The sequence below is a fragment of the Stegodyphus dumicola genome, chromosome 10 (assembly GCF_044657685.1).
Source record: "Stegodyphus dumicola isolate Sdum_Otavi_A_Nest chromosome 10, ASM4465768v1".
NCBI lineage: Eukaryota > Metazoa > Arthropoda > Arachnida > Araneae > Eresidae > Stegodyphus > Stegodyphus dumicola.
In genome coordinates, this window is record NC_140777.1 from 95523180 (window position 1) to 95530705 (window position 7526).

Genomic DNA, 7526 nt, shown 5'->3' on the forward strand with positions numbered 1-7526 from the left:
TATTATTATTATTATTATTATTTCATTAAATTAGTCATTACCATTATTTTATTAATGAAAATATGTTATTAAAAATCGCATTCCAGCCTGCAGATTTACAAATCTAGTCCGTATTTACTATATTTTGTTAAATTTTGTTCTCGCTTTCTAATTTCTAATATGAAAATACGCGAATATAAATGAAGAGTGAAAACAAAATTAAAAAATTCACAAATTATTTACGAGATTGATTAGAAATAGTGAGTGAAATATAAACATTGCATATATTTTGTTCTAAATAAATTGTGCACTGGATATGCATCCAGTACTGCATATTTATTTATGCACTATTTATTTAGAACTTCATTTAAATGAAAGCAAAATAATCATCGAAAAAATTGCAAATCTAGCAACCCCTTTACTATGGGACTTAAGCGTCGGACAAACATGTAAATTTTATTCCATCCATGGAGGGGGACTAACGACTTTTCTCATTAGGAAAATGTCAAAGAGGGGCAAAACTGTTTCGGATCGCGCCGGTCTGAAGACTATATTATGAGAATTTCGGCCCGGTTTTAGAAGGTTAAATCCAGATGGTGGGAAGGACCTAAATGGCTATATTTATCACCTGAAAAATGGCCAAAAGAAGATTTTAGTGCTGATGAAGAAGAAATAGCTCTTGAGAAAAAGAAAAGGATTATTTCGTCCTTAATAAATCTTAATGCTAGTGAAATAGTTGCTACTAGATTCTCAAGTTATCGTAAGACAATCAGACTGGTAGCGTGGATGTGTCGTTTTGTTTACAACTGTAAACATCGAAACAAGGAAAAGGATGAACTTACTGTATCTGAGTTAAATGAAGCAGAGAATATCTTGATTCGTTTAATACAAAATGAGTCCTTTAATAGAACAGAAGATAAACGGATTTTAAGTCTTAATCCATTCATTGATTGTGGGATCATGAGAACTAAAACAGCAATATTTCAAAGAGAAGATACATCTGAGTTCAGAACTCCTGCTATTTTGCCAAGTGATCATCCTCTTATAAGAAGTGCAAAATGGAGAAGTCATAAGAGCTGTACAAAATCTTTATCCTGTGGAATTATCGACTGCCGAGGAACTTCCATCGAAATTCAGCGGAAGTCAACCACGCGAAAATACCTCGGTAGAGCAAACTCCAATTGATGATGTACCTGTAGAAACAAATAGGTTAATTCATACTCATTTAAAATCGCCCACGATAGCCAAATCAGAAGGGACAATTAGAGTTCCTCATCGATTGGACTTGTGAGAATAATGTTTAATTTTTTATTATTTTGCAATACTCAATCCCGAATTTCATATTGCAAGGTGGGAGGATGAACAATATTTTGACTCTAATATTTTTGTTTATATTTTTTTTTCCAACTGCAGCTTCTGAGTAATATTGCACGAGCTTCAAGCAGATGTAATCGTTTTCTTTACTCTATAGGTTTTTTTATTCATTGTCTATTCATATTATTATTATCTATGTTTTGCAACAGTTTATGTTTTCAGAGAATGGCAACATATTATGATGTTATTCTTTTTTAGAGAGTTAAGTGTAACTTTTGTTTTCCTCATTTGAGAGTATGAGTAAAGGAACTATTTAATTATTGTAGAGTCTTAAATAACTAAAGAGATATAGATATTTATTTTCGAATAATAAATAGTTCTTGAGGTAACAAATTTGGTGAGAATTTTTGAACACGCCGATTAGATCTCTGTGAGCCAATCTCTTAGGAGTAATTTTGAAATGCGTTCTTGCACTCGTTTTTATTTTTCAGATTTGATTCTGTATTCTCGTCTACGTTTAAGTTATCGCCGCAAATGAACGGTGTTTTTGTAAAGCACGAAGTCCGTGCTGTCTGTTATTTTCGTTTGAGTTAATAAAGGGTTATTTTCACCCTTCTTCTGTGTTGGTATTTATTTTACGCCTGTGCGATAATTCGCCAGTTTCATCGTAGGATCTAAGTTAATGCATGTGGACAGTTAGGGACAGATCTTACATACTTTGAAAGATGATATGTCTAAATGAAAAGGGAATGAAGGGACGAGAGACATTGGTTTTGGAGTCACAATAGAGATAAATATCTTCAAGCGGAAAATACAGTTTGGAAAGCTTTAAAGAAGAAGATTTAGAAGTTAGTAATTGTTGTAGTTCATGGTCTGTGAGTTGTGCTGAGGCTAACTGTTTGAAATCCAGAATAAGTTTTTTTTTTTAAGTTCCGCGTTTATTGCCCATTGAAAAACAATCGCCAAGCAGTGGGCTAAACCGCATTTTAACCATATTTTTTTTTATTTTTTTTTAATAACAGAATCTAAGAAACTAAAGTAACATATACTACTAGTTTTAAATGCATTTATGAACCTCTTGTAAATTTCATTATTCATAACATAAAAATTAACCTTTTGTAAATTTAAAATATTAGCTAAATACTAATATAATATAAATATTAACTAACTACTGAAAATATTAATGTTTAATACATTAATATTATATTTCGTAATTTAAAATATTAACCTTTTGTAAATTTCATTACTGATAACATAATCACTGGCATAAATTCAAGTACGGTAGTGTTTCAAGAATTTATCATAGCAGTACTAGAAATGTTGAAAATTAGAGAAAGACTGTTTATTCTGATCAAGAGCTTATTTTTTAGGATTGTTATTTAGTCTAGATCGGGTTTTGTTGACAATCCGCCATTTTTTTTCCAATCTTCAAAGCCGGGTATACGTTGGCGACCGAAGTTTGTCGCCAAATCAAAAAATCGCCAAAAGGACCAATACTAAAGCTGTTCCGTCATTTTATCAGATCTTGAAGCTGGAATTAAGGAACAATCACTACCTGTATGAGTTAAAAAATTAATATTGGTTTTGCGATCACGAACAAATAGGCGACGAGAACTAGAAGGCGAGGCGTATGTCACCGCTACTACTTGTCCTGGAAATTTACCTGAAAATTGCAGGGTGGAGTACACATTTTTGCTCTAGAAACAAATTTTTGGTGGTACTAACATAGATCATTTTTTTAAGAGGATTTCTCACAATTTGTTGCATGACGAAAATGACGATTACGAGAATGACTTCTTGAACGTCGTAGAAATGCATCTTCCATGCTAAGCGATTTTATCTCTTTAAGCAGTTCAGAGTTCGATGTAACACTAGTTGATGCACAAGAATCAGAAACTACGTGTTAGATAGGACAATAAATGTACACCATTTTGTCCATTCATAAACTCATTTCTACCTAAAATTTAAACACAACCAAACATGTTTATTCTACCAACTTAATAACATTTTACAGCTGTTGCCACTCAAGCAAAACTAAAAAGGAAATTAATTTTACACTGGTTGAATGTAGATGAACAATGCTATACTTTACATACTCTCACCTTTTGATAAAACGATTTTTATCAAAACAAATATTTAATTAAACTAAAAGTTAACATAAAATTCCATTTTGAAGTTCACTTAAAAGTCTATTTTAAAGTTCACTGAAAGGTCTATTTTAAAGTTCACGTAAAAGTCTATTCTAAAGTTCACTTAAAAGTTTATTTTAAAGTCCTTGAATTTAGAAGGCACTTTTATAGCTCGACCACTTCATAATCTAATCTATAGCACTCATCCAAATAGTTATTAAACGTTTTACCATCTGGATCAAAAACTGATTTAGCGTTAGAAATTACTTTATCAAACAAGGATTTCTTTCTAACTTTTATCCTTCCTGTGTGAGTTGACTCATTCATTTCTTTCTTAACCTGCGATTTAGAATAAATTTTGGAATTTGTAATCTCAACACCGGATGTTTCAGAAGTACTTTCTTCAAGCTGTTCTTCACCACACTCATCACTTTTACTTGGTCCAATCCAATGGTTCCTATCTTCATTATCGGGATCCTCATCATATGGAACTTTTGGACATCCTTCTTCTTGAATAACATAATAATCATCATTAAAAAGCTCTTTCGCTTTCTGGTCAAGTTTTTCAGGTTCAAAATCACTTTCAATATCATTTTCGTTAAGGTTCAATTCGTGTTTACCAGGCTCTTCTTTCAACTTTAAAAAATTTCTTCAAGTTATTTTCTCTTTAAATCTTTCAAACGTTTTAGATCTTCTCTTTTCTGCTCTTTCTTCCTTTTTATTCTTTCAACGTATTCTTCACGCTTCTTCTTTCTTTTATTATCAACACGTCTGAGAAAATCTTCAATTATCTTTGGATATCTTTTAATGAATTTTGAATTTAGCTCTTCAGATGGGGAAATATACTTACGTTCAAACAATTCTTGCCTTTTCATATCTTTCTGATCATCTCTTGACACTGCAATATCTGTTTCTTCATAAGTCGGAATCTCATGATTTTTATCTTTTACTTTACACTTCTTATCTAAAATAATCTCTTTTAAAATTTTCTTATTCTCATCCAGGTTTGGATCATTCCTAAACTTCTTCAAAAAGGACATTCCTTTCTTCACATCATTCGGTACTTCTTTTTCTTGACCTTTTAAACATTTAAAATAATTAGCATCTTCATCTTCTCTTAAATTTGGTATAAAATGATCATTTACGACCTTATCAATTTCACTTCTAGATTTCAATTCAAAAGGATCTGTAATGCTAATGGCTTCCAATTCCCAAAGGTTTCTGATATCTTCATTGTGAATTAAGAGGGACGTAACAACAGCAGTAATAGAATTTTCATCTCCAGTTGTTGGCGATTTACCCATCAAAACCCATCCGAGCAGAGTTTCCATGGCAAAAATGCCTGTACTTAATTCCTGTATTTTTCCTGTATAAATATTTCCTGCAAAGTCTGAGCCTATCAAAAGATCAATTTGTGGGTTGACACAATCAACATCTATGATATGAATTCCCTTTCCAGCTAATTCTTATATCCAAGGTCCTTTCTGTAGACTAGGTATAGATCCACAAATAATAGGCTGTTCTAACACAGGAATCTTGAAGCTATAACCAGTATGCAGATTCTCAGCAGTTATTTTATAACATTTATGATTCATGTCAGATGTCTTTCCTCCATACACAACATGTGTTAATTTTTTATGAGCTTCTGATCTTATTCCTAAGGATTCTACTGTTGATTTTAAAATAGAGGAGTATTCAGATCGAGTATCGATCAACGCTCGAAGATGAAGTTTCTTTCCTTCATGTTGAATGGCAACTACTAAAGTTTAAAGCAAAACTCTTCCTGAAATGGCTGTTGAAGAAAGAGTGCTAATTTCACAATTTTCTTGATTGCACTCGACAGGAACTTTTGATTTCTGCTTAAATTCTGGACAACAAACAATGTAATGCTTCATACCGCAAAAACTTTGCTTTTACAATTCTTAGCTCGATGGTTTGTTTCCAAACACGTAAAGCAACATTTTTTCTCTTTCATAATTTTCAATTTTTCATCATGACTTAAACTTTGTGCTTTGTAGGAATCTTTGCTTTGATGAGATTTTTCACAGAAAATACAATTTACAACATTATTGTTGTTTATTTCTTTTGCTGCCGAAAACAAGTTGCTTGCAGTAGGTATAGTAATATCTTCCCTATCCTTATGAACTTTTCTATAGGGATCACTTTGCTTCATGCCTGACTTTGCTATTCTTTCTTCCCCTTCGACCTCAGCCCTTAGAAAATTCAAAAGTTGGCTCAGCCTTACCCTATGATTTCTCTTCATTTACTGAGTTTCTCAACCAAACTCTCAACGCGTCTTCTGGAATACACGACTCCACAAGGGGGAAGAGCATTGCAGAATATTTGTCTGATGTCATCTGAATGGATTCTAAGGATCTGAGGTGGGATTCAAGTTTATCATATAATTGAGTGATACTAAGCCTTGGTAGCATTTTTAAGAACTAAAGTTAATAGTTCACGAACATAGTATTCCACTAACAATTCCTCACGGCCATATCTTGCTTTGAGGCTTTCAATCGCTTTTGAATAATTTTCTGCCGTAGGTGGATAGCTATCGATTATCTCTTTCGCTCATGTACCTGGCGACATACCTTGTATTAAATATTGGAATTTTTCTTCCAATTCCATTTCTTTAAGACCGTGAATTCGTTTAAACTGACTCCAGAAACATAACCATTCTTTGACTTCACCGCTAAATTTTATTCGTTCAAGTTTGGGAAGTTTTATTTTTGATTTCTCATTAATTAATATATTCCTGTTTGGTTGTGATTTACTTTCTATAAAAGAATTGACACAAACTATAGCTTTATCAAATTTGACTTTATATTCTTCTACAGATTCAAATTCATCAGAATAACTTTTACCATTATCGTTTGCACTCAAGGCAAGTTCTAAAATTTCGTTATCAAGAATCATTAAACTAGCCCTAATGCGTTCTAAAGTAGCTAATTTAATCTTAACATAATTTATTTCTACATTTTCCTCATCAAACAGAGACATTAAACTTTTATATGTTTTAGTAAACGATGTTCGCAACGGAGATCGCTTCTTAACAAGATGCTCCATTGCAAACCAAAACCAAAATTCAATTAATTATTTCTTATATAAAGTACTCACCTCTTATATTTAATCACGTACTGAGGGTCACCAAATGTTAGATACGACAACAAATGCACAACATTTGTCCATACATCAACTCATTTTAAACCTAAATAATCTCTCAAAAATTTAAACACAACCAAACATGTTTATTTTACAAACTTAATAACATTTTACAGCTGTTGCCACTCAAGCAAAACTAAAAAGGAAATTAATATTACACTGGTTGAATGTAAATGAACAGTGCTATACTTTACACTACGCTTACCCGAGCAGATGACACTTCCAGTATTTTATCCGCTATTTCAGCAGCCTTTTGTGTGGTTAGAGGGGTGATTGATGCTAAAATAAATTGGACATTTGTAGATAGTTGCTGCAGAAATAATTCCAAAACAAAAGTATCCGTCACGTGATGATTTTCTGCACGCCGTTGCATAACGCGCAAGAGTTCAGACAGCTTTCGATACCCTAGCTGCTCACCGGCAAGTAAGCGACGTATTTCTTGCGCATTACTTTCACCACAGCAAGAAATGACTTCATTCTTCAGTTTCCCATATGGATCCGTTTGGTAAAGAGAAATGATGATATCCCTTACGGTCATAGCGATGTCGGGAGGTAAATGCCCCACGCAGTGGTTATACTTGATTCTGGATTCTGTTATAGCCTTTGGAACCGCTAATTCAAAAGCAGATTCCACCATCGTGAACCATAGAGATGGATCAGAACGAATGAAAGGAGGTATTTTCACTGCTGATATTTCATCCATTGTTCATGATGTTTTTGTTTAGTTCCGTTTTCATATTTTGTACAAATTCGAAGAAACGATCAAAAGATGTGCGTTGTCCAACGTTGGTCACGAATGTAGGGGTTCCATGATGTGGCAAGACACAAGTATAAAATATATAAACTTGATTTAACACATCAATAATAACATTCCGATGAGAAGGAGAATTGCCGCTTCATGCACGTCGCTCTCTCCTCATCATCTGCCGCTCATTCAAGGCT

The 7526-nt window shown here is 33.0% G+C and overlaps 1 pseudogene; it reads right to left on the reverse strand.

Moving 5' to 3' along the window:
- Positions 1-1763: 1763 nt before the first annotated feature.
- Positions 1764-7287, reverse strand: LOC146995039 (uncharacterized; annotated as a pseudogene).
- Positions 7288-7526: the final 239 nt, after the last annotated feature.